The 15,377-nt window shown below is 42.4% G+C and overlaps 1 long non-coding RNA gene across 1 annotated transcript in view; it reads left to right on the forward strand.

Annotated features, from left to right (window-relative positions):
- The window catches only part of LOC309640282, a 129,126-nt gene extending 114,180 nt beyond the window's left edge, over nt 1-14,946 (forward strand). The window contains exon 2 of the long non-coding RNA XR_014252159.1: nt 4,358-14,946. This is a non-coding gene — a long non-coding RNA (uncharacterized lncRNA). The remainder of the gene's footprint in view (nt 1-4,357) is intronic.
- Nucleotides 14,947-15,377: the final 431 nt, after the last annotated feature.

Here is a 15,377-nt window from a genome sequence, read left to right on the forward strand (position 1 = left end):
CAGACACCATAGCGCCGTGACTGATGGATGGTGAGAAACTTCTGAGGCTCACATTCTCTTTCCCAGAGCCCCCTCCCCCCTGGAAGAATTAAGTTCTATTTGCCCACAGTAGAAGCTTGTTTGATCATACAGCCTTTATCAGCTTCCTTCTCCTCCCTATCAAAGGATCCATTCCCGAGATCACCTCCCAAATAAATGCCTTGAACGCAAACGTTTATCCAGGGTCTGCTCCCGTGGGAACACAAACTAAGACACTCTTCCATCTCAAGCAGACTTAATACAGCTGTCAGCAGCTGCAGCGTCTGCCCTGTCCACCCCCAGGTAACGTGTGTAATGCACCTGGCCTGTGTCTAACATGCAGCAGGTGCCCAATAAATGTCGTTGCATCAGAATCAGCCATGCACACTGCAGTCCTCTACAGATTTTACAGGCATTCATTGCAGGGTGAAACCGTTTTCATTTTCAGGCGTTCCACCCAAAGGGGTTTTTTGGTGTTTTATTTTTTTTTAACTTAAAAAAATTAAATAAGTCCTGGCATACTCCATGGTGCCTTGGCAAGTAGAAAACGGACCAAACACATTAGATCCTTTGCCTGGCCCATCTTTGAAACAGTGGGACAAAAAAGGAAACTCATTACATGTCAAGCTCAGATGGTTAGATTCTATTTTCCATATTAGACCTCCCCAGGCTACAGGTGCACAAGCTCACAAGTGCAGAGGAAGCTTAAAGCGGTTGTTGGGCTCTGCCTGGTTGGACTTTATGCTAAAGTGGCTGCGTGAATTACTGATCTCAGTGTCACCACTTAACTCTGTCTTGGCACTTCAGGATTCAAAACAAAATAATTCACAGGGATTTCAGTTTAGACAGTAGTTACAAGCACCCTAGTTACCCCCAAATGGTTGAGAATCTACAAGAAATCCAACAAAGCAGAGCTTCAGAACTTAGAAGAGAAACGGTAGAATAAGGCAATGAAAGGGATCAAAAGCAACTTGGCATCTTCCCAAAGAGGAAGAAGGAAATGGGGAAAGAGTGTTTTTTACTCTACGTCATTTGATTTCAACTGATCATGAATCATACCATCCCCTATTTGTACAGTTCAGTAAATGTTCGACACACCATCGAGTCCATTGTCACATTTATTCTAACAACGTTCTGTGCTCTGCTAAGCAAGTCTCAATCATGTCTGCAAATTACACGTATTATGTCATTCAATCTTCCCAATAAGCCCACGAGGTGTATTCTAAGGGAATTCTCATTTTACATGTGAGGAAACCAAGGTTCGGCAAGGTTTGATCATTTGCCCAATATCTTACAGCTAGTAAATTGCAGAGCTGCCATTTAAATCCAACTTTGCTGTCTCCAAGTGCCTACTTACACCACGAAATGGACCACTAACTAGATATATGTACCAGGGCCACCTTCTGGCTGTGCCACTTTAACTAAGGTCTAGATTTCTCACCTGTAAACTGGAAAAGCTGCATGCAACTTGCTCTAATACTGCTCTGGCTCTAAAATTCTTTGACGTCGCCTAACGTTGGTGCAGGAAGCAGCTGGCAAAAGCCCTACAGGAAGATATTATTGTAATTTCAGAATGTGGCCACCAGGTGGCAGCATTGTACTTCACTTTGACATAGTTCCCAAGGACAGATTTACCACCAAGGAACTCCACCCACGTGCCTATTAGGAAAAGTATCTTTCTCCTAGAGGTATCTGCTTAACGCAGAATTATCCAAACTGCAGACTGTAGGTAAGCTTGGGGCAAAGCAGTACAACCCCATCCCCAGCCCTTCTTCATTATTTTTAACTAATTTGATCTTTCAAATTTAAAAAGAACACTTGAAAATAGTCGTTCTGGGAAGCAAGTCAGAACTTCTTTCATTTTCCCACACTTATTTTACCATTTATAATTGATTTCCTCTTAATTTACATGTGTTGGGTTGGCTACAGAAATATTTTTAATTCTTAAGGTCTTTAGAGGGCTTAAGTCTGGGATTGATCAAGGGATTGATAAACAATGTGTTTTTCCATCTTTTTTGATATTCATAAATGGTCTTTTTCAGAAACATAACACTTTTCTAGGAAAAATGGTTGGCTCATTATTTCGAATTGAAGAGTTTTCTCAGCCTTATGCAGACAAAGCTGTGAAAACACTTTTTACTCGACCTAGATTCTCAAACCTCTCTCTTAAAAAAATCCAAGACTTGGACTTCCCTGGTGGCGCAGTGGTTAAGAATCTGCCTGCCAATGCAGGGGACACGGGTTTGATCCCTGGTCTGGGAAGATCCTACATGCTGCGGAGTAACTAAGCTGGTGAGCCACAACTACTAAGCCTGCGCTCTAGAGCCGGCGAGCCGTAAATACTGAAGCCCGCACGCCTAGAGCCCATGCTCCGCAACAAGAGAAGCCACCGCAATGAGAAGCCCATGCACCGCAAGGAAGACCCAACACAGCCAAAAATAAATAAATTAAATAAATTTTTAAAAAAGAAATGGACTAAAATTACAATTTAAAAAAATCCAAGGCTTTCTACCCACTGTGAAACTTTTCTGCACACTGAGAAGAGATCACTTCTCTTATTCAAATACCAGATTTTTTCTTTCTCTGCTTTCAATAAACTCTAGACCCTAAAACCTCCAGGTCTGGGCACTTTCTGCATCAGAAATAAGCATTTCAGACACCCTCTCCCTTGCATTTCAGCCTGGAGCCCTGGGCAGGAAGATGGCTGTGACCCCTGCAGTGCCCGCCCACCTGGTCCTCGTTAAGGTTACCAGGCACTGCCCATGCACAGTGACCCAGGAGAAACTGGACCCAAGATTAATGCTGCCTAAAAATTCCCACTACGAATGTCAACTCTGAGCTGCGGGATTCTTGTCATTAGAAAGGAGATAAAAGCTTACAGGCATTTTCTCTCACTTCAAGATGTTATGTGACCATCCACTAAAGATAAGGAACACGCATGTAAGGACACAAGGAGTATTATTAAACAGGGAGAGAAAATTGTACCTATAAAGAGCCACTAGAGCACAATCTCAAATTTCATTTCAATGAAGGATCCCAGGGAAGAGAGAACAGAACACAAAAAAAAAATTGTATAAAATATATAGGGAAGCTATTTAAAGAAGGAAGTCATTAAAAATTACAAGTGACAGTGACACATTATTCTTAACATCTCTGGGGCTTTTTTCGGATCCCATATATGCACACTGCACTCTAGAAAAATCCATTTATTGGTCGCTAGGAGAGAAGGATGTTTGCCCTTTGCATTTCAAAAATCCTCTCCAAGCTACCCTCCAAAGGATAGAGAAAGAGGCAAATGAGAGCTCAAATTGCCATGACCTCCACTGGCCTCTTTGATTCTGTCCTTGGCTTGACCTGACCTCTGGGAGATATTTTCACGACCTAGCACACCCGTGTTTAATTTATATTACCTCTTCTCCTGGATTAAAGATAACACAGCTGTCATGCTATCACCTCATTGCCTGGTTTCCAAAACAGACACCAATATTCACTCTCCTCTCCTTTTGGGAGAAAATATCATCTGCCCATGACCTTGACGTAAGAGTCATTTCAAGCCAAGACATTAACTGGTTTCAGAAAACACCAGCCCTGACGATCATAACCAAAGAACACACATCGAATTTATAAAGTAGGTCATTCAGGCCCATCAAACAATTCCTAGAGAACTGCTTTCCCCTGGACAGGCACTGCCTAGTATGAATTGTTTGTAATGCTTAATTGAATGTCATAGGCTAGGATTGACTAATTCAGGATTCCTGACACTTCAAACTACATGGGGCTCTCATTCATTCATTTATTCAGCAAATTTTCATCGACATCTAGTACATGTCTGGCACCTGCTGGGGACTGGGGACAACATCGTGATGTGGAGGTTAGAGGCTGCCATCAGTGACATGAAGGACATATCCAGGGTGCCGTGTGAGCCCAAGTCCCCAGGAAGGATGAGAGACAGGAAGACATGAGGGATATTTAGGAATTTGAATGGGCATAAAGCTGAGAAGAATGTGTCAAGAACAAGTCCTAATTTTCTGATTTAAGTTTACCTAATGAAAGTGATGGCATACACTATGGCAAACAGTATGGAGGTTTCTTTAAAAACTAAAAATAGAGTTACAATATGATCTAGCAATCCCACTCCTGGGCATATAACTGGAGAAAACTCTAATTCAAAAAGATACATGCACCCCAATGTTCACTGCAGCACTATTTACAATAGCCAAGACATGGAAGCAACCTAAATGTCCATTGACAGATGAATGGATCAAGAAGATGTGGCACAGATATACAATGGAATACTACACAGCCCTAAAAAGAATGAAATAACGCCGTTTGTATATAGCAACATGGACGGAACCAGAGATTATCTCATTAAGTGAAGTAAGTCTGACAGAGAAAGACAAATATCATATGACATCACTTATTTGTGGGATCTAAAGAAATGATACAAATGAACTTATTTACAAAATAGAAATAGACTCATAGACATAGAAAACAAACTTATGGTTACCAATGGGAAAAGGGGGATAAATTAGGACTTTGGGATTAGCAGATACAAACTACTATATATAAAATAGATAAACAACAAGGACCTACTGTATAGCACAGGGACCTACATTCAATATCTTGTAATAACCAATAATGGAAAAGAATCTGAAAAAGAATAAATATATATGTATGTATAACTGAATCACTTTGCTGTACACCTGAAACTAATATGATATTGTAAATTAACTATACTTCAGTAAAAAAAAAAAAAGTGATGGCATAAAACATAATATATACATGGCAACGCAAGTCACCATAATTTTTAAGATGAGTTTTAAGTCTATTGGTAAACATAGAAATATAGTAAAGGGTTTACTCAAAATGTCAGGGAACTAACTGCTTCCAGGTTAATATCTCTGAAGTTCAGAAATCGTAACTTCATTGTAACACAATATTTTAGGAAGACACTTTAGCCCATAAGGCAACAGTACCAAAAAAAGGGATGTAGAGTGTGGTAAGAATTAAGAAAAATTTACAAAGTCTGTTGGTCAGTACAAATTAATTGAAGAATGTATTGAGTATCCAAAATCAATTCATATCAATTAAAACTACTTGGTTTTATCTGCAAGTAAACAAAGTCATATAATATTCCAAATATTTAATACCATAAACACATTGAATACACCTAACATAATTTTTACACACACAAAAGAATCAAAACTAGCATTATGTATTTACTGCATTTTAAAAGGCAGAGAATACTGTGAACTAGACACAGAGATTTTGTGTTTCTGGGCATCTTTATTGACCAGTGGGGAGGAGTGAGACAGAAATCGCTCACCATCAGAAGTGGTCTTTATTAACATTCATCAATATCCTCTGCTTGCTCTAGCTTCATCTTTCTTTCCAAATTGTGCTGGTCTATCCACCTGGAATATCCCTTGCTCTAGAGTAAATGACCTTCGTTCCATGTAATTTATAAGATTTTCATAACATCGAACAACTTCTGACAGGGTCATTTTTCATACGTCTGCTACAAACCCCATCACGCCGTCTGGATCACGGAGCTTGGACCACTGGGACACAGCCCCTCATTTCCTGGCTTATTACACATCACTGTGCCCTGAGGCAGACTGCCCTCCCATTCCTGCAGATGTGTGACGACCAAATGGATGATCATAGTAACAGAATTCTTTCAGAACTACCTCAGTGTTTGGATAGCTTTGGGGTTTATCCTCCTAAAAAAAATAAACTTCTGTCCAGCAAAACCTATTTTATTGAGAGCACATGAGCTCGGCACTGAGAGACAGTCCCTGTCCTCAAAGAGCACACAACCTGTTGGAAAAGTTGAAACGAATGCACATAAGACCGCAGTAAGCCTTCCAGGTGTGCTCGATCGAACAGTAGAGCCTTTAAGTTCTACGGAAGCTCAGGGGGATAGTCAGGTGAGGACACTGCCATGGGTACCGCAGTAGGGACTAGTGGTGAATAAAAAGGGCAGAAAACTCCATCGAGAATAAAATAGGAGGGAAAAGCTAGTGCTAGTTTTCCCTCCCTAAATCTAAAGAAATCCAAGCCACATGAGATATCACCTCACACCAGTCAGAATGGCCATCATCAAAAAATTCACAAACAATAAATGCTGGAGAGGGTGTGGAGAGAAGGGAACCCTCCTACACTGTTGGTGGGAATGTCAACTGGTGCAGCCACTATGGAGAACAGTATGGAGGTTCCTTAAAAACCTAAAAATAGAGCTACCATGTGATCCAGCAATCTCACTCCTGGGCATATATCCAGAGAAAAACATGGTCCAAAAGGATACATGCACCCGAATGTTCATTGCAGCACTGTTTACAATAGCCAGGACATGGAAGCAACCTAAGTGTCCATTGACAGATGAATGGATAAAGATGTGGTACATATATACAATGGAATATTACTCGGCCATTAAAAAGAATGAAATAATGCCACTTGCAGCAAAATTAGCATTGTTCCACAGAAGAAACTGAAGGACCCAAATTTGTAGCAAATTCCACGGCAGTTTTAAAGTTGAGCTGCTATAGTAAACTGGGCATTCTGGGTACTTGAACATGGAATGTGTGCACAGGGAAAGGAAATAACATTGCACTTTACAAGCACAGTATTGTAAGTGGAGAATGCAATGTCTTAAATAAAACTGTATTTAAATTGAAGAAAAAAAACATGGATGGACCTAGAGATTGTCATACTGGGTGAAGTAGTCAGAGAAAGAGAAATATCATATGATATTGCTTATATGAGGAATCTAAAAGGACATGATACAAATGAACTTATTTACAAACCGGAAACAGACTCACAGACTTAGAGAATGAACTTATGGTTACCGGGGGGGAAGGGTGGGTATAAGGGATAGTTAGGGAGCTTGGGATTGACATGTACACACTGCTTTATTTAAAATGGATAACCAACAAGGACCTACTATATAGCACAGGGAACTCTGCTCAATGTTATGTGGCAGCCTGGATGGGAGGGGAGTTTGGGGGAGAATGGATACATGTATATGTATGGCTGAGTCTCTTTGCTGTGTACCTGAAACTATCACAACATTGTTAATCGGCTATACCCCAATATAAAATAAAGAGTTAAAAAATAATAAAATAAAATGGATAACCAACAAGGACCTACTGTACAGCACAGGGAGCTCTGCTCAGTATTATATAACAACCTATATGGGCAAAGAATTTGAAAAAGAAGAGAGACATGTATATGTGTAACGGAATCACTTTGCTGTACACCTGAAACTAACACAACATTGTTAATCAACTAGACTCCAATATAAAATAAAAAGTTTTAAAAAAAAAAAAGGAAAGAAATCCAAGCCACTAAAGAATTGTTAACAAGCGTCCATTCAAAAGCAGTGGGGGACTTCCCTGGCGGTCCAGTGGTTAAGACTCCACCTTCCAATGCAGGGGGTGCAGGTTGGATCCCTGGTCCGGGAGGTAAGATCCCACATGGCTCAGGGCCAAAAAACCAAAACATAAAACAGAAGCAATACTGTAACAAATTCAATAAAGACTTTAAAAATGGTCCACATCAAAAAAACAAAAACAAAAAATGAAAACAAAAGCCAAAAAAAAACTTAAAAAAAAAAAAAGCAGTGGGTGGTAATGATATGTCAGTGTTAGGTTCATCACTTATGACAAATTTCCCACCTGGTGGGGGATATTGATAACGGGGAGGCCGTGCATGTGTGGAACAGGGAGTCTGTGGTCAGTCTCTGTACCTTCTTCCCAATATTGCTCTGAACCTAAAAGTGCTCTAAAATATAAAGTTTTTTTAAAGTAGTTTCCTTTAAAAACTGTTTCTCTCCGGCCCCGGCTCCTCAGACAGCTTGGGAGCAACCTTCCGCCACGCCTCCGGCTTTCTGGCTGGAGGCAGTGCCCTGACCCATCTTCGGCTCCATTCCCTTGAACATCGCAGCGGTGACTCCGTGCGTTCTACTTAGAGGAACTTGGCCTGCGTTCCCAGTCCTCCCCTGTGCTTTTTCTCCTGAGGAACGGTGGGTGGATTTGTGAGGAAAGCACTGTCTGTTTCATTTCACCCTGTGCAAATGTGCTCACAGCTGGGCCAACACCATCAGCTTTCATTGCTCCGACTGGGGACACACGGTCGTCTCGGGGACTCTGCCAGCTGCAGCTCCTGCCTGCCTGGCAACATGACCCACACCAAAGGGTGTGCACGGTGTCAGAGGAGCCGAGCTGTCAGCGGGTGGCGACTTGCTTGCATGCCCAGCTTCCAAAGAAGACAGCCCTTTGGTCCAAGGAGTATGTCATGTTCTGAAAATGAAATCACATCACCAGCCATGGCTGTTTTATCAAGATGCCCCATGACACCCTGCTTAGCAGAACTGATGGAGAAGCCGTTCACTTTGGCCTCTGTCCCAAAATAAATAGGACATCTGGCACCACATTTATAAGAGTTTGTAGTGAGTGAGAGGAAAAACGCCCTGCAAGCAAAGAGACAATGCTGGAAGTTTCAATCCCAATCTGAGAGAGAATTACTATGGAGATGGCCATTGGGCCACTTGTGTTCAAGTCACAGCCCACAGGGTCCTTACTCAGCAGTGAAGATGCAAAAGTATAGAGAACTCTGTCTACAGAAGGAAGGGCAAGTGTTAACTCACCATCCTTGCAGAGCCTCTGACCTTGCCTGCTGGGAGGGGCGGCTTCCCACAGGTTTCCATGGCGATCCAGAGCGTGTTCGGGTCCCAGACGAGGGAGCTCAGAGGCTTTAGAGATCCCAGAGCTTGGCAGAAACCCACAAGGCCACCCAGCAGATCCCCAGCCCCTCAACACTTGCTGCCCTAGCTCCTGCAAAACGAGAATGGAAAAGGAAGGTAGGCTACTTCCTCAAGTGATGGAAAATCTTTGATACGTTAGGAGTCCACAATTCGTCTCTAAGAGACACACGTAAGATAAGGCTTTGGAGGGGAAAGAAGAAGAACAGGTAGAGAAACAATATCGTTTCTCCAAAGAACTGTCTTTCCTGGTGGTGATCTGCCCCGAAGCAGAGCCCTGGTGGTCTTCCTGCAGATACAAATCCACTCTGTCACGTCAAGGAGAGAGATGGAGGGAGATCCAGCCAGAACAGTCCTCAGTGATTAAAGGGTCCTGGAAAAGTGGCTGTCATTGTGAGACCTGTGAGCGTTGGACAAGAAACAGTTTCTTCACTCCATTCACTGAATGCGCAGTGAGCATGGGGAGGAGGCTGGGTCACCTCTGGGAGAACTCCGAGTGTAGGTGTGTCGTCTACCATCAACGAGCATTTGGAAAATACATGCCAGACCTGAACCGGACAAGGACCAAGGCAGGACTCAATCCCCAGTGAGGAAACCCCAGGACAGAGAGGAAGACACAAACAGCTGAGTTAGAATGCAACGTGTCCAGTGGGATGATAGAGATACATGTAGGACATAATGGGAACGTAAAGAGGGGCACCCAACCCAAGGAGGGGCACCCGAGTTCTATCCTCCATGAGCACAAAAGGAAGTGGACAGACAGTTCAGACCATGGTGCCGACCCTGGCTCTGCCACCTCTGGGTACCCTGAGCAGGTCACTCAACCTTCCTGAGCCTCAATTTTCTATATAAAATGAGGTCAGTTGTTTGTTCAAACATCAGCCTGGATGATGCTGTCAGGGCATTTTGTAGACGGGATTAACATCTACCATCATTTGACTTTAAGTAGATTATCTGCAAGAATTTGGGTGGGCCTCATCCAATCAGTCGAAGGCCTTAAGAGCAAAGACCGAGGTTTCCCTGAGAAGGAATTCTACCTCAAGACTCTAACATAAAAGTCCCCCTTGAGTTTTCAGCCTGCCAGCCTGCCCTACAGATTTCAGACTTGCCAGCCCCCAGAATCACGTGAGCCAATTCCTTAAAAGCAAATCAATCAATCTCTCCATCTATCCCCCTCCCTCTCTCCCCTCATTGGTTCTGTTTCTCTGAAGAACGTTGACTGATTTGAGGATTAATTCAATCAAAAGGAAAGTGACAAGAAGGGGTTTTTAATTATGTAATTTCAAAACCTAAGCGATTAAGAGAGGAAAAAACCCTCTCAAAGAACTGACCTGGGCATCACAGGGAATTTTCCTTGCAGAACATGAGAGCAGTTCACCCATGGATTGATTGAGCTCTAAGGGTACCTCATTGGCATGAAACTGGGGACGTGACTGCAGCCCAAAAATGATGGAAATGAGGAAATCCAAAGTCTAGGATTCAGCACTGGACAGCTCATTTAAAACCTGGTATCTACAAAAGCAGATCCTACATTTTAATCCTCATCAAGCTTAATTCAGGATTAAGCTGGATACCACAAAAGAACCACTAAGACAGATGGAAGCTGCAATGCCCAGCAGAGGGAGTGATGCCTTGGTGCAAACAGCGGGTCGCCAGGGGTCTCCTTGCGGTTGTTGACCCTTTCTGTTAGAGGCGACTTGGACATCATATGGGGACTTTCAGAAATCCCTGAGGTGATTTTGCGGGAGGAATGGAGTCTGCATGAGGCCACCTGTGCTATGTGTTGCAAGCCAATAAAACACAGTTTTCATACATTTTTTTGCTAAACCAAAATCAGTTGAAACATTTGAAGGTAAATGGCTGCAGCGGGTAGATTGTAAGCTTAAGTGCTGTGTTTTATGTATCATGTAATTCCCGTGTGCTTATTCACTCTTCATCAATAGTCACAGCAGCTGCACCTGAGCTAGTAGCACACGGATCAGCCTGGAATGAGGTTTTCTGTCTTGCGGGGTATGAACACAGGAATACCTAAGTCAAAATGATTGTTTTTATTGCACCCAGGAATCCAACTCTTGACAATTGGTCCCTTGCTTTAAAGCGTAAACAATTTCAAAATCTTCACAGGTTTAAACACAAACAACCAGCCAGGGTCCACAAAGAAGAGTCTTTTTTTTTTCTAAGTGATGACTCATTCTGTCTTCTGGGACTAGTTGAGCACCAATTTCACAAACCAGAGCACACCTGTGCTTTTAATTCTGGCCTGGAGAAGGACAATGATTTGCAAACCACTTTCCCTTTCAAAGCAACGAGAACTTCAATCAAGAGGACACTTTGGAGTCACTATTATTTCAAGTCTTCTCCCATCCCCACCAAAATTGGGTCATTGAAACTCAGATAAAAATTACAGAAATGTTGGAAAATACCGATCAACCACATTGCTATTGACATATATACACAAGCTAATCTCTGCCGCTATAATGTGCAAGACCCCTCTTTTTTCTTTCCTTCTCCCCTCCCTTCCTTTGCTTTTTTTCTGCCTTCATCTCCCTGTGCCCCAACAATGCACGTCCCTTAAATCTTAAACCCCCTCCTGTCCATAACCAAAAGCACGTGATCCATTGCTAAGTCCAGAGCAAAACTATCACCCAGATTATCTATCCACTGAAATAGGTGGAATTACAACAGGTGTGGGGGGCCGGGGGAGCAGGTGACACTCCACCTTCTGTTTCTGCAGGATTGCTTCCCCTGGTGCCCTCTGGATCGGAGTTACAGAGGATAGCGCGAGACTTCACGCAGCAGGAGGTTCTGTCCTTGCTAGAAACAGCATGAACATCTGTCGGTCATAAATCTTTGAGGAACAGTTGACATTTTGGATCCTCCAGCAGTAGGTATACTGCAAGAATTACTTAAATCCATCCAATTGCTTAAACACACCTATCAAATGCTGGGTAAACGTGATGACAAACAAGATATAGAGGTCCCTGCCCTGAAGACATGTGTGGCTCAATCATGGCAAAAAGTTCTAGACACAAGATCTAGCAATTTTCCTTCATTTACTCATGTCCCAGATGCCCAAACGATAGTAAATGTAGCTTAAAATGTCAGAATGTGAGGTGAACATTAAAGGGAGCATATCTATGCGTCCCATTCCTTTTATCTAGATTCAGTTACATCATGTACTTTTAGGCTTAAAGTTCTCTCAGTGCGGAACTTTGAGCTTTTATTCCCTAAAATTAGACCCTTAGTCTTTCAAAGACAAAGGAGACTGATGGTGAGGGGCTGGAGGGCAGAGCACTTGTTTGTTGGCGACACCCCATCCTCGTTGGCTGGCTCCCAGGACCTGTGGTCAAAGATAACCCACCACCTCCAGCTTTCCATTCACATACTCCAGCCACATCATGGGAAAGAGCGTCTTCCAGTGTTCAGGTATCTATTCTTCTGCAAGCTCCTCTCCTCACCATGTAGGAACTTGCCAGAAGGAACAAGTGTTTCTAGACTTTTCTTCCATATGGGTTTCAAAATTGTAGACTCTCATCAGGAAGGAAGGATGGGTTCCAAGCCATCCTTGAACCTGAAAGAGCCTATAGATCTACTAAAAGGCTCCCTGAGCCCCTAGACTAGTAAACTTCCAAAAATCAGCTTTGAAATTGATCTCCCTTTGGGACCAAGGGCAGCCATCATTCAAGACGATACCATCAAGGTGAGCAAAACCGTTCAGGATAGGATAGACTATGCCGTGATGAAAATCAGCCTCAAATATCAGTGATTTAACCCAATAAAGATGTATTTCTCGTGCATGTAAAAACCATACAACTTTTGCGATTTTTGTTCTCCTAGGAGGACTTGGTTTTCTCTGCTTAGGAGGAGAGACTAGAGGACTGTGTAGGGATTTATACTGTGTTAGCCCACAAGTGATCCCTACAACTTTTACCCATATTTCAGTGGCCAAAATATGTCTCAAGGCTCCATCTAACCACTAATTGGCTTGGAAATCTAATCTACCACATGCCAGGGCTGAAAACAGCGATTTGAGTCAAGGACCTATAAAATGGACGAGGGTGGGAAAGACAGTGTGAATGCCTCCACCCTACAGAATCATTTCCTCCCCAATGCTCCCTTTGGAACATATGACGCAGACAGGCCTTAAAGTCAAGGCATCCTCTGCCTTTGCAAAGACGTACCACCCCATCCTGGTCCTCCCCACCTCTATCCACAACAACTGGTCCTTCCTGGGATGGAGATTAGGGTGGGGATGCTCTGTTTCACAAAAAAATCTGCATGGGCAGAAGGGGGAGAATAAAGGCAGGTGGTAGTGTTATGAGAATCAAAGAGATTTTAAAATGAAGAAGTAGATATGTACTTATTAACATAGAAAGGTGTCTGCTACATATTTATAAATAAGTGTATATTGCTACCTATGGTAGTCTTTTCTATATATAGACACATGCATTTCCATTTTTGTAAACATATATTATATACATGTCTTGTGTACACAGGAAAAGTCTGGAAGAGTATTCCAAAATGTGAACCGTGGTTATTGCTGGTGTAGTATCCTATGTGATTTTTCTTTTACATATTTCTTGTCTGTATTTTCTAATTACCATAAACATGAATAATGTGTATAAAAATCAATCATGGGTAATACAGGAACCCCCCTCCCTCGTGTGGTCAGCAAGGGAGAGGAACTGCCCCGTTGGGAGGGACACATACCGGACGTGCCTCGGCAGCCCTGATAGTTAAGACCAGTATCCCGCTGACTCACGTTGGGGGCAAAAGGAAACATTGGTAATACCCATCTTGTCTTTATTTAAAATTGTATTTTGTTCATCATGGATTTTTGCATTAATTTTGATTTTGAAGCTATTTCATGAAAATATTTTGATGACTGAGTTTTGGCACCCCTAAATTTGGGGGTGAAGTCAAGGATCTTCCTAGCCTCACCCTAGTCCTGCCCTGGGTCTCCTCCAAGACAGGGAGGGGGGTGTTTGGGACCCATCAAGGAACCAGAGAGACTTAGAAATGACCTCGCCAATAAACACCCAAGGCCAGTCGTAATGACAGTCGTATGATGCATAGAAAACAGGAGACATTGGAGAACTCTAACTTGGGGGGGGGGGTGGAGTTTGAGGTCTAGAACATATATGTTCACTGAGTATTAAACAACAGAGTAGGGATATAACAGTCTCTGCGCTTCAAGATATAGAATTACCCTTGGATGAATTTAGTGATGTTAAAAGGATTTGGATGTACAAGCACATGATACTGGCAGAGCTGACAATAAGTTGTTAAAGAAAAAGGAAACATAACAGAATGTCACATACAGAACAGAATGGGCTTAACTTCTTAAAATGTATAGATTTTAAAACTGTAGGGATATACCTAAAAATGTGATTATCTCTGAGTGGTGTCACGATAAATATTCTTCTCTTCTGCAGGTAACTGGCGTAGCTCCTGTTCTCTCTACCCAGATCATACGCCTTCTCCACTGTGTTGTGCAGCACAGCCCCTCTGTCTTACAGGCAGCCCTTCTGTGGGCTGTAGGTAGCTTGGCCTTCTCATCCCTGAGCAGAGGAAGGCACATGACCAGGCCCAGCCAGAGGACTCAGGTAAATGGCTGCCCACGGTAGTTCGCTCAGGGATGTGCACAGGCTCTGAACCTGGCCCGTCAGCACCTTCCCTGGAGTGTCAGGAAGGAGGCCCTGTCTTCTCTCTGGGTCACCATCAGCTGGCAAAGTTATTGTTAACTTAGAGATGCCAGTGTGACTTTTTCTTGTGGTGGTGGTTTTGTCACCTCATTAAGACAGCCTTCTAACATGAAGCCAAGACGCAGAAAAGAAGAAACAAAACAGGGAGAGAAAAAGAAAGAGAGAGATTCTCTCAAGAAATACGATCTCTATGTAGAAAACAAACTTACGGTTACCAGGCGGTGGGGGAAGGGATAAACTGGGAGATTGGGATTGACATATACACACTACTATATATAAAATAGATAACTTATAAGGACCTACTGTACAGCACAGGGACCTCTACTCAGTACTCTGTAATGGCCTATATGGGAAAAGAATCTAAAAAGAGCAGATATATGTGTATGTATAACTGATTCACTTGGCTGTACACCTGAAACTGACACAACACTGTAAATCAACTACACTGCAATAAAAAATTTTTTTAATAAAATAAAATAAATATGACCTCTAGAGAGAATATCATCATTCAATTCAACATCACCATTGATCCAGTTTTCTGAAACTTCATTAACCTCTTGACTTTTTATGTACTGAGCCATACATTTCTCCTGTGTTCAGATTAGTTTGGATGGGTTTCTGTCATCTGATAACAACATATGACTGACTGACACATCTTTTATGTACATTTCCCAAATTTTTATTATGAATATATATTGTTTTAAGTAATCAGATATTATTGGCTTATTTTTTAAAGGTAATTACATAGGCGAGTCTAAAATTCTGGTTAGAGTCGTCATACTGACTACTCTACTGCATTTTTTTCTTGTTTCTAGGATATAGTTTCCTGGTAGCCTCCTTTTATAAGTGGCTCAAAAGCATCAAAGGAACAAACCAGGTTTTTCCAAGCAGAC

Source organism: Balaenoptera physalus (assembly GCF_965194825.1).
Source record: "Balaenoptera physalus genome assembly, chromosome: 12".
Lineage (NCBI taxonomy): Eukaryota > Metazoa > Chordata > Mammalia > Artiodactyla > Balaenopteridae > Balaenoptera > Balaenoptera physalus.